At 40.8% G+C, this 18,007-nt stretch overlaps 1 protein-coding gene across 1 annotated transcript in view; it reads left to right on the top strand.

Annotated features, from left to right (window-relative positions):
• The first annotated feature begins 1,315 nt into the window (after positions 1–1,315).
• Positions 1,316–18,007, top strand: part of ZNF217 (zinc finger protein 217) — a 30,506-nt gene continuing 13,814 nt past the window's right edge. The window contains exon 1 of the mRNA XM_066624950.1: positions 1,316–1,352. The gene's annotated coding sequence lies outside the window, so the exon portion shown is untranslated. The remainder of the gene's footprint in view (positions 1,353–18,007) is intronic.

Below are 18,007 nucleotides of genomic sequence, written 5' to 3'. Positions count from 1 at the left end.
TACCTAGTGTGTTTTTAGTCTGTGGAACTCCTTGCCATAGGATGTGGTTATGGCATCTGGCCCCTTTTTTATTTAGTGCTGTAATATAGTTAATTTAATTTAATTAAATAAATTTAAGTTATAATTTTATTTAGTGCTAAAATATAGTGCTATGTTTTAAATAGCACTATCAGTGTACATCAGAAAAAGACAAGTGTGTACAATCAGAAAAGTGTGTGTACAGTGTGTACAGAAAAGGGAGTGTACAATCACATGCTTGGGGGGGCAAAAGGGAAGATGCCAATCTGTGCCAATCCAGTAATAATTTTATTAGAAAGTGTATGAAGTTGTCATGATCCTACCTTGCCCCATCTCAAGGTTTTATGGGAAGGTTTGAGCCTAGGAAAGAGGATAACCCTTGCTAACTGGGTAAGAGGCACTTTTTCAAGTGGGTGGTTCTCTTTTGTTTAGCAGGGGGAGAGTATCTGGCCCTCCTCATGGAAGCAGTGTCTTTTCTAGTGGCTGACTGCTGGTGTTGTTTTGTATCTTTTTAGGTTGTGAGCCCTTTTGGGACAGGGAGCCATTTGTTATTTGATTTTCTCTGTAAACCACTTTGTGAATTTTTGTTGAAAAGTGGTATATAAATACTGTTAATAATAATAATAATAATGTGTGTGGGGGAGGGGGGCTATTATACTGATTTTTTTTTTTGCTATGTTCCTTTGTCCTAGTTTCTTAATTTTATATTGGTGGCTCCTTTGGTAAACCACCTTGGAAACACTTAGTTTTGAAATGGGTGGGAGGGCTAAGAAGGCTTGCAGTGCATAACATCCCAATCCTATGCACATCTATTCAGAAGTAAGTCCCATTAGATTCAATGGGGCTTACTCCCAGGAAAGTGTGGACAGGGTTGGGCTGTAAATCATTCTCCCCTGTTGAATTCACCCCCATCAGCCCCAATAAAAATGGGGCAAGTGTACCTACAAAAGGGGCAGCACTGCACCTTATTGTCATCTCCCCCCATGATCTTCCAGCTGTGCCCATAAGCATAGCATCCTAAGCTCTTCTTTGTCTCTGAGTCTCAATTTGGAGATGCCTTCCTTTGCTCTCTTCCCAAATCCTCCTCCCAGTGGTGTAAGGAGCAGAAAAGAGAAGAGTATCAGGTGTGTGTGTAGCAGTAGCTCAGGCTACCAGCCTCAAAAAGTCCCAATAGCCCTCCTCTTTCCCCTCCCCCTAGAATCCCTCCTCCCTCTTTTCTTCTCATTCAAACGCTGCAACTCTTGTTGTGTCAGTTTTATCTTCTTCCTCTACCACCAACCAACCACCACTAGGCAATAGCAGAGGAGGAGCAGGAGCAAGATCAGCAGCAGCAGGTAAAGAAACCTTTTTCCAAATAGCACCTCTTTTCCAAGACACTCTCCTTATGTTACATTTATCTCCCTATTTAAAAAAAAAAAAATAGGGCGAGGGAGGAGGAAGATAGATGAGGAAGAGGAAGATCAGCTTCTCCATTTCCTCCAAACTTCTTGCTGCTTGTGATTTCTGCCTGGTCTCTGCTGCCTCTTTTTCTCCTCCCCTCCTTTTCCTACCATCCAAGTAACTTCCATAGGTATTTGTTTTCAATATATCTATTCTGGATTGGGAGAGTGGGCAGGATTTGTGTGTTTCTGGAAAACAGATTTGTAATATGTTTGGTTGGTGGGGCGGGGGGTGGAGAGAAGGAGGTGTGGGATTTGCTAATGAAAAGTTTATTGATCCTTATTTTTTATTTTTGGAGGGGGGTGAGTTTCATTTTGAATGCTTTTTAATGCGGAATTTAATCTGCCCCTGAGCATTTGTTGTGTTAGTTTAAAGAGAAAAAAAAAATCTATAAAGCCACTAGAGGTTAAAAGGAAAAAAAAAAAAGAGGGTCTGGGAGCTCTTTCAAAATAAACAATCTACTTGGCTCATGTAACAACAATAGACCTTGCTAGGAGAGAGTGGGGGGGGGAGTAGAATAAAAATTCATGAGTGTATCTTGCAATGTGATTTCACTTCCGTATGCTGATCCCTTTACCTATATATGGGGAAACATTAATTCTTGACTAATCCTGCTTCACTTAGGGTGTGTTTGGGTTTTGTTTATTTCAGCTGCAGAAATCCTATCGCCTTCCCCATGTGATCCCATGAGCCCATCCCCACCCCCATAGTAGGCTGTGTGTGAATCCCCTTGTGAGTTTCTGAATTGAAGTGTAAGTTTTTTTTTGGGGGGGGGGGTGGAAGGAAAGTAGTTGCCAGCAGAATTTCATTGCTGGGCTTCTGGCTGAATGGTATTTGGTTTCAAAAATAACTTATGTTTTGTTTTGGAAGACTTGTTTAAAAGGGAGAAAAATAAAGGAGTTGCCTATTTTTTTTGTTTTGTTTTGGGTTGGTTTTTTTTTTGTCCTTTCTAAAATGACCTTGAAAGCACTAAAATATCCACCACTTCTTCCCCCCCCAATCAGTGGAAAGTGGGGGTGGGTTTGCAAGGAGTAGAAATAATCTAGTGTAGAGTGAAAAGCAGAAATAGGAACTTCAAGTCTATAGATGAAGTGAAATCTTTTACAAAAGAATGTGAAAAAGGAAGTTTCTATATGTGAAAGAACAGAAGGAAATAAGTGTACTTTCAAAAATGCAAAAGGGGAGGGTGGAACTGTGTGTGAGTAGTATTCTTCACAATGTATTGGGCCTGGAATACTTGCCTGATATGATCAGTAAGGCAGAGAAATAAAACGCCTAAGTACAATTTGAATAGCAGGCATTGACTTGCTGACCACTGCTTACATGCTGTTGGTGGATGGAAGCTGGTTTTTGTGTCTGCAAAGGTATCTGAACACTGTGCTCATAACAATGGCTTGCAAATGTTTTCTCTCGCCATGTTTTATTACACTTAAGGGTCTTCTGTAGATATGGGATGTGAAATCCCTTTTTCTTAAAAAAAATGGTCATGATGTTTTCTTGGACAACATAAAAGAACTTGCTCAAATAAGTAGGCTAAACTGTTTTCTTTGGAGGTGGGGGAGAGAAAGTGGGTGGAATTTGGCCCCCCCACTAGTTTTATGTGAATTGATGAGTCAGTATATAACATCTGCAATTGGAATGCCAACTTATGATGGGTCATCAGTTATTACTACTCTAATATTAAAGAATTCCCTTCCAACTTCAGAGAATCTTAAAATGTGTATGTTCATGTTGGAGACTGGGGGATGGTGGTGGAAGGGAGAGAGTGCTTCCTGGCTTTTCTTGAAATGATGCAATTCCAAGCTCACTTTATTTCAAGTTATGTGCATGCATAATGCACAGCTGTAGTTGAGAAGATATTACAGAAGACTATTGATTGGTCAGGTTAATCTAGTTATATTTTGTTCTGAAAAGTCCAAGAGTTGTTTCAGTTTCATTGTGGTTTTGTGTGTGTTTGTGTGTGAGAGAGAGAATGTGAAAGAGCATGTTTTTGGTTTTTTTTTTTGGGGGGGGGAGAAATACTGTACCTTGGTTTGGAATAACCAACATGGGCATATTACTATTTAAGAACAGTAGATGTGATTTTTGTATAAGGTTGATTCAATTATGTCTTCATCGCTTTGGAGCTGGTTGAATGACTTGACATGAGATTAGGTGCAACAAAAGAGGAGGCAGGGGGAACAACAGCTGCCTTCCAGTACTGAGGCACTATTGCTCTTAGCAGGAAGGCATTTTATCTTTTAGTGCTGTGTTGTCAGGTTTAAATGTTAAATATTTATATTCCTGTGAAAGGTAGTTAGACTACACTTGTGTAAAAAAAAAAGAGAGAGAAAAGAAAATTCAGAACAAAACCAAACTCCCCCCCCCAGTATTTAGATCCTTTGGGGGAGGGGGGATTTATCACAGCATTTCTAAGATCTGATCTGAGAATACCAAATCTTTCTCTTAAGTTTTAACTGCTGCTTTTTGCCTGAAAAGACCCACCACTAGTTTGTACTTGCTTGGTTGCTGTGTGGTAAGAACTTTTTAAGGTGTGGCCTTAATGGCAGCTGTCTGATTCTTGCTGAGAAAGAAGTCTTATTTTAGGTATGTGTCTCCTTTGGAAATTCTGTGTGCAGCAAAATTACAACATTGGTGTCCCCTTTAAACAAAGAATTGACTGTAAATTGACCAGAGGAGTTCTCTCTTCTTGAAGTCATCCAAACTACCTTAAATGAAATTAAGATCATAACTAAATACCTTTATACATAATATATACATGTATATTTTACATTTTTGTAATATACATGTATATTTAAGAGCGTGGCTTACCTTTTCTGCTAGGTTCAGTGTAAATAACTTCCTCAGGATATCAAGTTGGGCTTTTCTTTCTTAACTGCACTTTGTTTCTTATAATGGTGAATCATATTTTGAGTGAATGGAGAGCCATTTCCTGGATTTGTTTTAATTAAGTACTTTTGTTTATAAACTTGTGGTTCCCCAAAAAGTGTAATTGCAGAGCAAGAGAGATATTTATAGGAGTTTTAAGAGGAAGGCTACTAACTTTTTCAACAGAAATGGCATGAGATTCCAGATGGAGAGCTATGGATGGCTTGGAATATCTCCTTTGTTTTGGTGGGAAATGGAGAAGTGTGGGGGTGGGGATATGCTGGAAAGAGGAAGGTACTTGGTTACCATTTACACTGGTCTGTTTCATCTTAGCCTTTATGAAACTCTCAGCCTTTCAAACCCTGATGTGCACTACTCAGAAGCTTTACTGTACCTTGTGTCCAGTAATTGTATTGGGTCAAAATTTATTTGGCTTGTATATGCACATGATCAAAGTGAAAAGCATATCCCTGATCCTAATCACATTACTTGGAAGTAAGTCCCACTGATATTAGTGTGGCATACTCTATATGTTCAGGATATGTTCAGGATTAAGGTGCAAATTTATTGCATGGTTGCCTAGAAATAGTAAGAGTAGAATAGAGAATTGCAGGTCTCATTTGGCTTTCAGTGTGATAATAGCTGCATAAAACAGAGACTTTCTAATTAGGACGCTTTAAAAGTCCAGGAAGTAACAGCAACTATCTTCTCAATTCTTTTAAAAATACTAGTTAAAACAATAAGGGATTTGCTAAATGAGGGGGAAAGTTATGCATGTCACTAAACCAAATGCTACAAAAAACCATTGCTGATGCACAAGGGAGGTAAAGGCTTCTCCTACCCTTTATCGTTAAAATGACTAAGCTTTCCTTTTTTTTTTTAAAGAGAAGTTTGACCTTTGAGTTTACTTGCTTCCACAGAGATTCAGGATGATTAAATAACTAAGGCTGTTGGACTGTCATTGACATGAGATAAATCTCATGTCATCCTTTCCAGTTCAACTTTCTATTTAAATGCAGAAAATCAGCAAAATTTTGCCACAGCAGGGCTGCCATTACCAGGGTCTCCTTTATTCCCAGACTCTTGATTAGAACATCAGGAGTCCAATACAATTGGTTCTCTCGCCTTCCCGCCCCCAAACATAATTTCATTTGCCATGCTTTTGGCATAAAATATATTTAACCTGTAATGAACACTTTTTTGCGTTTTTTAATGACTCTTAAATCGTGTACACATTTCAGCAAGTAAAATTCAGCCTAGAAGTAATACAGAAAAAAGATATCAGAGTTAAAATCTCTTCCAGAGTTCCCCCCCCCCCCAATCTTACAAGTGTGTGTGTGTGTCTGTGTGTGTGTGTGAAAATGTATGCTTGTAGGATTTGGGAATCTCAGAGGTGGGGTGGGTTATCTCTACAGCTGTGTGTGTGCAAAGCCATGCATGTGGCTTTACAATTGTAAATTGAGGTTAACTAGCCCATAGCTAGTGAGTTGGCATACTTCTCCTTTTTTTGTTCCTGTTCCCAGTCTGGGGCTACATGTGGTTGTTTTTAAAGTCTGTTTTGTAGTTGATCAGAAGTTAGTTGAATTCTTGATTTACACTTTTTAAGATTGGTTCATAATAAAGTTAAAGAACATTTTGCTCCAAGCAAGGCATACTTTGGTCTGGCTGGGGATTGGAAGAATTCCAAGACTAGGAATTTTACATTTTTTAACTTCTGTGAATGGCTCACATTGACCATATCAGCTTTAGGTTAGCATCCTCATAGCAAAAGGAGGCCAGTACATGGCATTTAATGTTTTTATTGGGCTTTAAAAAAAAAAAAATCAAACCTGGAATAACTTTTTCAACACTGACTTCAGTTTGTACCCGTTTGCCCATGATAGCATTCCACTTTTCAGGAAACAATTCCTGACACTTTGGTTAATGTGACAAACTCTTGTTTGCTAGATGAGTCTTTCAGCCAGCAGTGGTGATCAAAAGGACCTGGTATTTGCCAAACCTGAATGCTCAAAATAACAAATGGGATTTCACAATTGTATAGTTAGCAATTGAGGCATACTTGGGTCATTTAATTAGTCTTTTTGTTTTGGACACATTGCCCTGGTGCTCTTAAACTTGTCTTTGTAATCATAAAAAAGATACTTTTGTAAATTGAAAGTAGGATTGGCTTGGAAAAAATGGCACTCCTAAAAATAGAGATCCCTTCCTTTGGAGGCTGTAGCCTACATTAAAAAAAAACAACAGCTGGGTGAGGGGCTGGATGACTACCTGTGAATTAGCATGTCTCTTCTGAACTCTAGCTTTAAAAATGAAGCAGAGAGAGCTTGGTTCTCTGCAATTGTTGCATCAATTGTTGCATTTTGTAAACTTAGGAATGCAGATCTGCTCCTTTATGATGAATACACTTCCCTTGTAGGTATCATAAAGACAACTCTAGAAAAGGAACTTAAAACAAAACCAGGTTTGTTGCAACATATTTTCACTTGACACTCAAAACATATTTGGGTGCACAGCAGCTATGTAATGCAGTAAATCATTTTATCCACTAGAAAATTTTTGGCTCTTGTTTTCAAGGGTGATTGGGCTTCTGAACTACAGATGCCTTGAATCTCATGTTGTTTATTTCTAATCTATTACAACTTTTTGTACCTGTTAAGGTTCAGTGGCAATAACTAGAAAGCAAGCTGTGTGTAAATTTCTTTTAGTGGTATATGCTAGGTAGGGAAGGAGTGACTGTTTCAATGACCATAGGTCATGTTGAGGCAGTTGCATTTTGAATATTGCCCCTCTGTCTTAATGTGTTTGATGTTTTGGTGGACTGGCCATAGAAGTCCCAGCACATGAGAAATCACCCAAATTTCTGAATTTTAAGTGTACTGCAATTCTGCATTGGACCAGGAATTTTAAATACCTGGGGGAAGGGGGTTCATCCATATATCTTTTTATGTATTTACTTACTGGGAGAAATCTTTGCAACAGCTTTAGACTGCTCCTTTAAAATGACCAAAAGTGTTGAACTACTGCTTAGATACTATCCTTAGAGGATATCAGGTAGTATTCTTAACGTGGTATATTGTACGTATTTTGTAAGAGAGTAGTAAAGGATAATTTTGTTCATACACTTTCTGTCTATGTTGTCCCTCCAATCAAAATAGTGATGTTATTAGCCAATATAGATTGATACTGTAGAATCTCTCTCTGAATATATTACAATCCTTTCTGAAATACTGTCTTAGACATTTTGCTTGATAATGTATATATCTTTATTTTCTAGCCACATCTCTAATGTGCTTAATGAATATGTGCTAGTAGAAATGCCCAGTTGTCTTTCAGATAATAACAGTATTCATGTGGATAATGTGGAAGGTTAGCAATTTATAGCACCATCCTATACATGTGTACTCTGAAAGTCTCATTGAATTCAATAGGGCTTACTCCCAGAAAAGTGTGTGTAGGAGTGCAGCAATAGAGTTGAAACAGGCCCAACATCCAGTTACTAGACTGTACTTTTGAAAGTGGAAGTATTTAGTTTGAATGCTTTCTTCATATAGGACAAATTTTGGAGCAGTGGTATAGCTTTGAAGTATTCAGACACTTGCTATGTCCCACCTATGGTCTGATGTGGTACACTATAGCCGCTCATTCATTACATGGGCCTGCTAATCATTTCTTGTTTAAAACTTTTGTCAGATCTGTTAGATTTGAGTGAGCCAGTTGACACATTCATGTGCATTGAGTGGTACAGAATGAGCATTCTGCATTGTACCTAACAGACCACATTTGAATGTCTCTCCACTCCTGGGGAGGAGAAATTGGCATCCTTGCAGGCAAGTTCTAGCCTGGAACCCTTTTCCTGACATACTGGTTTGCCAGGGGTAATGAATTTTGATTCAGTAGTACATGATTGACCTGCAGTCTAAAATGGTACAGTCTCAGCTGCTCTTTGCCATGTGATTTATCTGAATGTGGAATTCTGACTCAACAGGAATGGCCCTGCAAATGAGAAGGAATGTGCTGATCCCTGGAGAAGGGGAAAATGCATCCTTTTAAAATCAGTTTAAAAAACTGAACAGTTCCTTTAACAATAGCCTCCTTAATGAGGGAGGGAGGGAGGGAGGGGGCGCAGCTGGCTGACAATCCATCAGTCCTTCTCTCTCCAGGTAACCCCTCCCTTCTCCCTGAGCACATAAAAGAAAGGTGATCACTTTGTATTGAAGAAAGGGGGGGGGGGTGCTGAGTGAAGCTTCTTTCTAAGCTCTTGGAGGAGGACTGATTGATGGATTGTCTTCTTAATGACTCTTATCTTACAACACAAAGGTCATCAAGGCTGTTTTTAAATCACCATATTGCAATTTCTCTCTCTGAACAAGTTGCCAAATTCATTTTCCTAGGCTGTCCTGTACTGAATAAGTCTTCTCACTCTTAGGTCATATATATAACTTCCTTTTAAACTGATTTGTTATAGTTTTTTGCCATCCACATGAGTGCTTGGAAGGAACCCACTAGAATAATTAATCTCAACCTGTAATGGAATAATATTATGACCTTTCTGTTATCTGATTTTTTTTTTGAGGGGCGGGAAAGATTTTTGAGGGTGGGGAAGATCAGCACATTGTTGGCCTTTAAATAGTGCAGTATTAGCATTAGAAGTAGGATTCTTCCACTGAAACATAACCTTGGGGGGGGGGGAGAGAAATGCATACTGTACTTGGTTTCCTGGAAGTTTTTGAACAGTGAGGGTCTTAGGGCCTGGGTTGTACCGTATTTTTAAAAAGTGCTTTTTGGAATGGATGAATAGGAGTTATTTTTAGTACTAAAACATCTCATCCACACAACCTAAAGAGATACCACTGTAATACTTAATCAAATCACACTCGATTAGAGTTTGGAACATTTGATCTTAGTATTACCAGAAATACAGCCCTGTGAAATGGGAAGGAAGGGGTGTGTGTGTGTATGACCTAAGAGTGAAAAGACTTATTCAGTACAGGACAGCCTAGGAAAATGAATTCAGCAACTTGTTCAGAGAGAGAAATCGTAAACTTTTCACTTCATACTTAGCATTTTATGTAGTGGTTTCTGACTATGCAAAGCACTTAACATGCATTTCTTGTTGGTCTTGGAACAACCATCTAAATAAGTAGAATTAATCGAATATTGCAAATACTCAATCAGTCCTCCCTCATAGCTACAGGACTTATCATATCTCTAGGTGCTTCACTGAGATCAGACCCATTACTTCCCCTTGCATTTTGTGGTCTTTTGGTGCCAGTATTTACACAAACATAGACGCATTGATAGTTTTATGTTGGATCTTTCAGGTGCAGGTATTTGGGACGGTGGGTGGTAATAGGAGACTGAAGAAGGAAGGAAAGATGGGTGAAAACTGCTTCTCTCTCCTTGCACAACTGGGGTATCTCCTGCAAATGGATGAATCACATAGAATGCAACCCAAATGGTCTTACTTATTTCCAAAGTCTTCTGAAGCTAAAATTATGCCTTCTAGAAATGGTTGCATGGGGCCTGGCGCACACGCGCGCGGGGGGGGGGGGGTTAGGGTTATGAATAGAGTATTCCTAGTCCAAAATATTATTTACTGATTCCCTATCCATTACTGAACACAAAATAGATAATTGTTACCCTACACCAAAATGAGGTAATCTGTACCCCATTTTGGTGTGAAATACTAAGAATTTCAACTAAGCAGCATGACAGTGTTGTCCAGGCGCTTCTGCGAGCTTTTAACAAATGGCTTTCTTAATTGTTCTTGGAGTTATGCTTAAAGAAAGGTCTGTTGAAATGCTGTCCAGAGTTGAGTGTTTGATGGCCTAATCTGATTATCTTTCCTGTTTGATATTCTTATTCACAGAGCTGAACTTCAGACAGGCTGGTTAGAATTCAGTAGGCTACCTCTATGTTCATATTTTGGCCTTTTTAATGAAGGCACCACATGTTCAAAAGCCTCACTAACTTAATGTGATTGCATCTTCCTGCTCCTGCTCAGTTACATCTTCCTGCTCGTCTTCTAGCTGCACCTCTCCTGTTCTTCGGAGAGGAATAAGGAAGCTTCTCCCCCAGCTGTTTGCCTCTCAAGTCAGCTGTTCTGCTTGCAGTTGGCAAGGGAGGGGGGATCAGGAACAAGCAGCAGATGCCAGGAAGAATAAGGAAGGAAAATGGCCAGGGAGCAACTTCCTCGTTCTCTTTTGCATGAAAGAGTGAGGCCCTGCCAGAAGGTCAGCAGGCAGCTTCAGTTCCTTTCATGACCAGGTGAGGGCTGAAAAAGGGCTTTCCAGCTGTAGATTCCTATGCTGCTGCTAAGAATTGGCTGCTACTACAAGTTCCCGGAGATTTCTGTAACTTGGTGCTTTGCTAAAAGGCTAATGTGTATGTCCCTACCTACCTTGCTGTAACTCATCTCCATTAGGCAAAACCATTGCCACTTATTGTATAGCCATTAGGGCTGCATTCCTATCCACACTTATCTTGGAGTAAGTCCCCTTGATTATCATAGGACTTACTTCTGAGCAGGCAAGCATAGGTTTGGGTTCTTCTAAGATCTTAGAATTACTTCCTTGACCATTGGATTTCTACAGATTTAGACCTGGAAACCTTACGGAGCATATCTCTTCCTACTGAACTCCTAAACCTCCTCATTAAACTTGAACTAATGGCAATGCCATTAATACTTGGATCAGCATGTGAAACATAACACCAGAACCAGGGGACATCCACTAAAATTGCGTGTTGGGAGAGTTCGGACAGACAAAAGAAAATATTTCTTTATTCAGCGTCTGGTTGGTCTGTGGAACCCTTTGCCACAGGATGTGGTAATGGCATCTGGCCTAGATGCCTTTAAAAGGGGATTGGACAAATTTCTGGTGGAAAAATCCATTATGGGTTACAAGCCATGATGTGTATGTGCAACCTCCTGATTTTAGAAATGGGCTGTGTCAGATGCAAGGGAGGGCACCAGGATGAGGTCTCTTGTTATCTGGTGTGCTCCCTGGGCATTTGGTGGGCCGCTGTGAGATACAGGAAGCTGGACTAGATGGGCCTATGGCCTGATCCAGTGGGGCTGTTCTTATGTTCCAGCAGCTCTTGGGTGATTGGGATCAGGTAGTCTTTGCAGAAGTTCATTGTGATTCAGGCTAAGGTGAGTATTTCAGGATGTCCCTTAAATGTCAAGCATTGCAGTTTTCAGTTATGTGAATCCAGGTCAAAATAAGAGAGGGCTGCCAGGTCAGAAATTTAGCAACACTCTGGAAGTGCAATCTGTTCTGCAGAATTCTGAAATGGTAATGTTTTGCAATAAGGGATATCCATTGTGTTCTGTGAAGCTCTCATGATTGTCATTCCATTTAAAATGAAGGATGCCCGTCAACTCAGTAGAGATCAAGTGAAATGTAACTAGCTAGCATTGCAGTAAATGTTTAATAATTTCAGCAAAATGTAGAGTCCGATATACAAGTGTAAATTGAGTTTCTCACTTTATCCAAAGCTCGAAAATGTCTTTTCACATATAGGTAATATTCAGCAGTCAATTTACAGAGAAATATATCTCACAACCATTGACTTAACCACTAAATAACATTGTCACTAGAATTAATCAGGAATGTATTCTTATTGTCTCATTTTCTGTCCCGTTCTATCCCCTCCGCCATCCCACAAATGATGGCAGTAAATCGTATTGGAATTTTAAAGGCCTCACTAACATTGAAAAAGATAGCTGAATACAATTCTGCATAACAGAAAAATGCAAGAAATGTAAGTTTAGATTTAAAAGCCCGATAACATGAATGGTTTCTAAGGTTCTACCTCAAATGTCTTGTACACAACAAAAATGTAAGTGGCTTTCACTTGAGTAGTGTTGTGCTGCATTCCCTCTATGCACCTGTCAGCCTCTTGATTGCTAGTAAAAATTTTAAGTTGGACCAAACACTTAGAGAACTGCTTTATGGCCATTGCAAATACAACTAGGCCAGTGTGTGGGGCCTGCCTATTCCTGCAAGTGGTGGCAAGCAGCCAGAACCATGCAAAGATGGACACCAGTTGCCTGCTGGTTAGGTAGGCCAGTGCTGGGAGTTGGAAGGGGGTTGAATGGGCAGTGGGTGGGCAGAACAGGGCAGTGACGGGAAGACGGGTAGAGTGGGTCCATCCCAGGAGGGGTATGGGTTTGGCAGTGGCAGTGCACAGTGAATCCTGACCCCCTTCCCAGGATCAACTTGGTCTTGCACCAGCAATCAAGCCAGCGCAGGTCTGAGTTGACTCATGGTAGCTGATGGGGGTTACCCCGGGGCAAGGGAACTAATGTTCCCTTACCCTTAGGAGGCCTCCAGTATCCCAATACCCCTAATGGGATACAGTGGAAGCAGCACCAGAGTTGCTGCGTTGCAGTGTGGGGATTTAATTAGAATTGGACTGTTAGTTAATGGACAGTGTCCAGTACATGTTAAGATTTTCAGTCTTGAATATGATTGTCAAGCCACACTCACCCTTTAGTGTGGAAAAAGCTTGTCTTGGTATATTGAGTACCTCCTGAACACACCACTACCCAAATTGCCAGGTCTGCAAGGGCGGGTACTCAGCCCTGGATGCTTGAAACATAGATTCCCTTTCCTGTCTACTTCTGTATTGCATAGAACCTGGATTCCTGTTTTCTTCTTCTCTAAAGATGGGCATGGAAATGAAAGACGCAAGTGCAAGTCCTGTATCCCAAGTCACCTTCATGCACTAGAGGGAAGGACTCTTGTCTTGCTTGGTACTGGACCTTGAAGAGAAGCAGAAGAAACTTGAGTTGGTTTGTGTGTTTTAAATATTTATATACTGCTTTTCAATTAAAAGAAATTGTTCTCGAAGAAGTGTACGTGGTAAGCATCTACTACTGAATTACTTTTATTACCATTGCATTACATTTCTCTAAAGATCAGGATAGAGCAGTGGTTCTCAAACGCTCAGGGAGAGTTCTTGTGGGGTTGGGGGGAAGACAGTGACGCGACCCCCAGGATCACGTGGCTAAGGGGGGGGTGCAGGGCCTGGCATGCACTTACCAGTCCATGCAGCGGCCTTCTGGGAAGCCCTGCACGACCCACCACAGGGCTTCCCAACCTTCAGAAAGTGAAAACGGAGCTTTCGCACCCCACCTCCAGTTTCAATTGCAAACCAGAAGTGGGGTGCAGTCACTCTGCTTTCACTATCTAAGACCTGCGGAGCCCTGCAGAGGGTCGTGCAGGGCTTTCTGCACCCCTGGGAGGCTGTTGCAGGGACTGGTAAGTACATGCCAGTCCCTGCAGCCCTCTTAGTGATGCAATTTTGGGAATTGTGTCACTGCCTTCCCCTGTCCCTTAAGGGGGCAGAGTCCAGGGCCCTCAGGTTGGAATGTCGCAACGCCCCAATTTGAGAACCACTGAGATATAGTGAGACAAAATGAGACCAGCTCTGGGGAGAGGATCTTTGCTCCATAATCCTTAGGTGCTTAGTGTTGTTGCCCAGCGAGAGGGCTTTCTCTTGCCCAAATGCTTTCTGTATTCCTGCTTTCTAATTCTTGACAAATCCTATTTTTTTGACTTGGAAGCAGACCCATCTCTTATTTATAGTACAAGGCTGGAGTCTTAACCCAAATGTCCTGGTAAAACCCCAACAACTCAGTTGCTTCTTTCTCTTAAAGAAGTCCCAGTCAAACTTCTTGAGGAAGCCAGAACTCTTCATGGGTGAATGGTCAACAAGATAAGGAAAGAAAATTGCCATTAGAGCAAAGTCTATTTCGGTGTTTTGGAGAACCCAAATGGAACTGGAATTTTTTAAAAGTGTTTTAGTTTTGTTAGCTTATCCTTGAGAGGCGCAAAGAGAGAACAAACTCCAAGCCCATCTCTCTTCCGATCTTGTTTACTAACTTACTTATATTGATATTATTCATTAGCCGTCTTGCTAATTGGCCAACAGCCTAGACGTGCAGTGTGATGGGGAGGGGGTGGATTTAAAGGCATGTCTAAATTTCAAGCCATTTGCTGGCCCAGTAGATGATACCATCTTGCCAAGTTGGGGGTAGCGCAACCTGGAGCACCAGCATGACAACACCAAAGCCATAGCTGCTATGTCTGCCATGGCACTGTAGAAAAGCCCCTTATCCTGCTTGTCTCACGGTTTCACCAAACCTGGAAGTGCAAGACCTGGTTTTATTGAAAGGGATGCTGTGCCCTGAGAACAAAGGAATGGGGAGAACAAGGGAATGGGGAGAACATGGAGGGAGATGATCTTCTCATTCGGGAATGCAAATTGTTGTGTGCAAGCAGCATGCTGGAGGGAGGCAGAAGCAGACTTGGGGTGAAGTGTACCCCAAATCTGCTGCCCCCTCACAATGTGCTGCCAATGCAATCCTCCACACTTTGCCTCATGGTTGGTCCAGCAGTGCATCTAGTTTTGGGGCCCAATACAGGGTCATTTAGAGCTTGATCTGACTGTTTGAGTTTGCCCCCCCACCCACACACTACCAGAATCTATTGACTATCAGGAAGGTATAAGTAACACCTGGCAGTTGTGCCTTCTCAGTCTATTCCCAGGTCTGTGTGTGTGTCTGCATGCAGTGTGATTGCAAGATGTGATAATGGGCACAACATTCAGCTTCTGAAGAGCTCTTATCTTTTTAAAAGAATTTTATTTTTAGAAGGTATGAAGTTGCTAGCCCTTACGGCAAGTAAGGTTGCTGAATTTTAAGTGTTTGGAAGTAGGGTTTCTGTCTCTTATCTGTTCTCTCACTAATACTGTCAGAAGAAATTGTGCTACGATAGCAGAATATACCTAACCTGCAGAATTGATCTTTTCTTGATTGTGCCTAAAAAGACCTGCATGTCTAGGCAGAGAAGGCACATTGTTGGGTAAACCTGTGTGCCTTGTTTCATGTAAACGGTTTCATTACTGTAGTGTATGAGAGGGTGACTTTCTACTTGAACTGAACACTGGATCCTCATCTTTAAAAAATTAACATGTTGATTTAATGCCTATCTTCAGCTTGCATTGGAGTCCATTATGTACTTGGGTGTCATTTCCACAGAAAAAAGCTTCCTGTCTGGGAAGTGTGGGAGAAGTCTGGGGATGATGTCTGATCCTTTCAACCTTCATATCTTGTTGCTTTAAAATAGCTGTCATCTGCTGTGTGTTGAAGAAATTGTCTGAGCAAGAGCTACTGAGCAAGAGCAAAATGGAGTATGTGCACACATGCTGCTTTTGAAAGCTGCAGTATGATTTTAAGGAGCTTTGGCTTGTCACACTGACACTTCTTATGTTTAGGAATGGAGCTTCTGAGCCCGTGTGCTGTAGTTGGAAAATATGATTGAGGATTTCTTGAAGAGCTTCTGTGTATCTGTTTAAATGACACTGAAATGAATGTGATACTCCAGGTGCTTTGATGGTTTCTGTAGCTTTAACTTTTGGGTTTCAGACTACTAGGAATTGTGTATGTGTTTGGTGGAGGGGGGGGGGCAGAGTAGATTTTGAACCAAGCACGCATGGCAACAGAGTGTCCAGTCTTTAATCTACATATTTTTGGTTGCATTGGGATGTACAAGATTGAAAGCAAAACAGGTTTAAATTTAGAACGAACATACAAAATTTCCAAGCTTGGCAGGTAGTGCTGCCAAACTAGATTTGTTGTTTTGTATTTTTAACACTTGGCTGTATAAAAAATATACTCAAGCGGTCGAACACTTAGCAGCAAAATTTGAAAACCAGTAAAAACAGATTACAGTGAAACTGTAATGACAGTACAGTTCATCAGAGGCAGTGTCTGAACATGCCTGCTGGAAGAGGTAGGTCTTTGCTGCTTGCCTTCCAGCAAGTAGATTTGGGGCCAGGTAAGAAAGCTTCCATTGTCTTGGGGACACCATAGGCAAGGCCCTGTTCTCTTGCCCATTTGCTTTTGAACTAACAGCAAAAGGTGAATGGAACAAGGAATGAGGCCTTGGTATATGATCCTAAGGGTTAGGCAGTTTCATGTAGGTGGGGCAATTGTTAAGATCATTCTTAGTTGTTGCTTCATTAAGCGGTAATCCTCGCTAACATTGTCACTGATGATAGGTCCAGTAAAAGGAATTCATGCTCAGGATGGGATTCCATGACCCTTATCCAAGACCCTTATTCCATGACCCTTATCCATCCAGACCCTTATCAGCATGTGGTTTTTGTCTCCCAAAGTGGCCCATGAGCAAGTCCAGGTTTTTGAGAACTAGTGGTGTCTTCCATGCTTGTATAAACTCTTGCTCACAAGTTATATACCTAGTTCTCCCCATCCAAGTCATTCGTCATACTGGCCCTCAGCTATGGGTGTGCTGCAATTAAACCAGGGAGCCAACTAATTTTTTTTTTTGCAACTGCCAGTAAGTGAAGGTAAACGGACCTCTTTTCTAAAGGGGGCAGAAGAATTGTGTATGGAGGCAGTATTCTGCTAAAGGAACTGTTCAGTTATGTCCAACTTGGTTTTATATTAACCCATTTTTGCCCGGCCCACAGGTGTACGCATTTGGTCCTGGTTGCATATATATAATGTTGGGCAGAAATGACTTAAGCAACCTTGTTTCATGGGTAGTATCTTGCTTGTAGTACAGTGTGGCAAGGTGGGGAGGATTAAAATTCAAGGCAAAAATATTGAATGTTTTTATATTATGTATAAAAATATAACGTAAATTATTTAGGTGATACTTAATTGGGTTAGAGATTTGCAGCAGGAAAGTTGACACAACAGAGGCATCACTTTTTTTCTTGGGTAGTAGGAGAAAACAACTGAGAATAAGGACAAAACAGTCCATGAACTTCAGTAAAGTTGGTATCTGTCAGGAGATGGTATATTAGAAGTGGTATAATGTAGTGGCTAAGAGACAGATATGAATTGGGAAGTTGACTGTTTGGATCTCATCATGACAAGGCATTATCTCTTCCTTGGCCCCTTCATCTGCAGTATGGGGGATAGTATTTCTTAAAGGATGGCTGTAAGAATTGTGCATAAGAAATGGCAATAATAATAATAATAATAATAATACAGGTATTTATATACCACCTTTCTAGGTCCTCAGATTTCTCCTCGGACTTTATTCAAGGTGGTTTACATAGGCAGGCTAATTTAAATCCCCATAGGGATTTTTACAATTGAAAGAAGGCTCTATCTTTCAAGAGCTACAACAATTCAGATGTTTCATTCTGATCCGGCCTCCATCCTCCCACGCTCAGAGCAGATGGAATAACAGTTCGGTGGCCTCGAACTGGCGACCTTCCGATGTTATCAGGCAAACGGAGGCTCAACCCTGTAGACCAGACCTCCTGCCCACTTTGCAAACCTCCTGCAAACACTTTGAATACTATAAAGCACAATATAAATAACAAGGGTTATGCACAAGTCTCTAGACCAGTAGTTCTCATACATTTTGCACGGGGACCCACTTTTTAGAATGAGAATCTGTCAGGACCCACCAGAAGTGATGTCATAACCAGAAGTGACATCATCAAGCAGGAAAATTTTTAACAGTCCTAGGCTGCAATCCTACCCACACTTACCCAGGAATAAGTCCCATTTACTGTCATTCTTAAATGAATATACATAGTAACTTGTTAAAAGTACAGGTCTGTAACATTTCCCCAAATGAAGTCACATATCATGGTAGCATCAAGTCTAATATATTAAAAATAAAATATTGAA

This window comes from Tiliqua scincoides, chromosome 4 (genome assembly GCF_035046505.1).
Source record: "Tiliqua scincoides isolate rTilSci1 chromosome 4, rTilSci1.hap2, whole genome shotgun sequence".
In the NCBI taxonomy this organism is placed as follows: Eukaryota; Metazoa; Chordata; class Lepidosauria; order Squamata; family Scincidae; genus Tiliqua; species Tiliqua scincoides.
The sequence above is the reverse complement of the archived record's forward strand: the minus strand, read 5'-3'. Positions and strand labels throughout refer to the sequence as shown.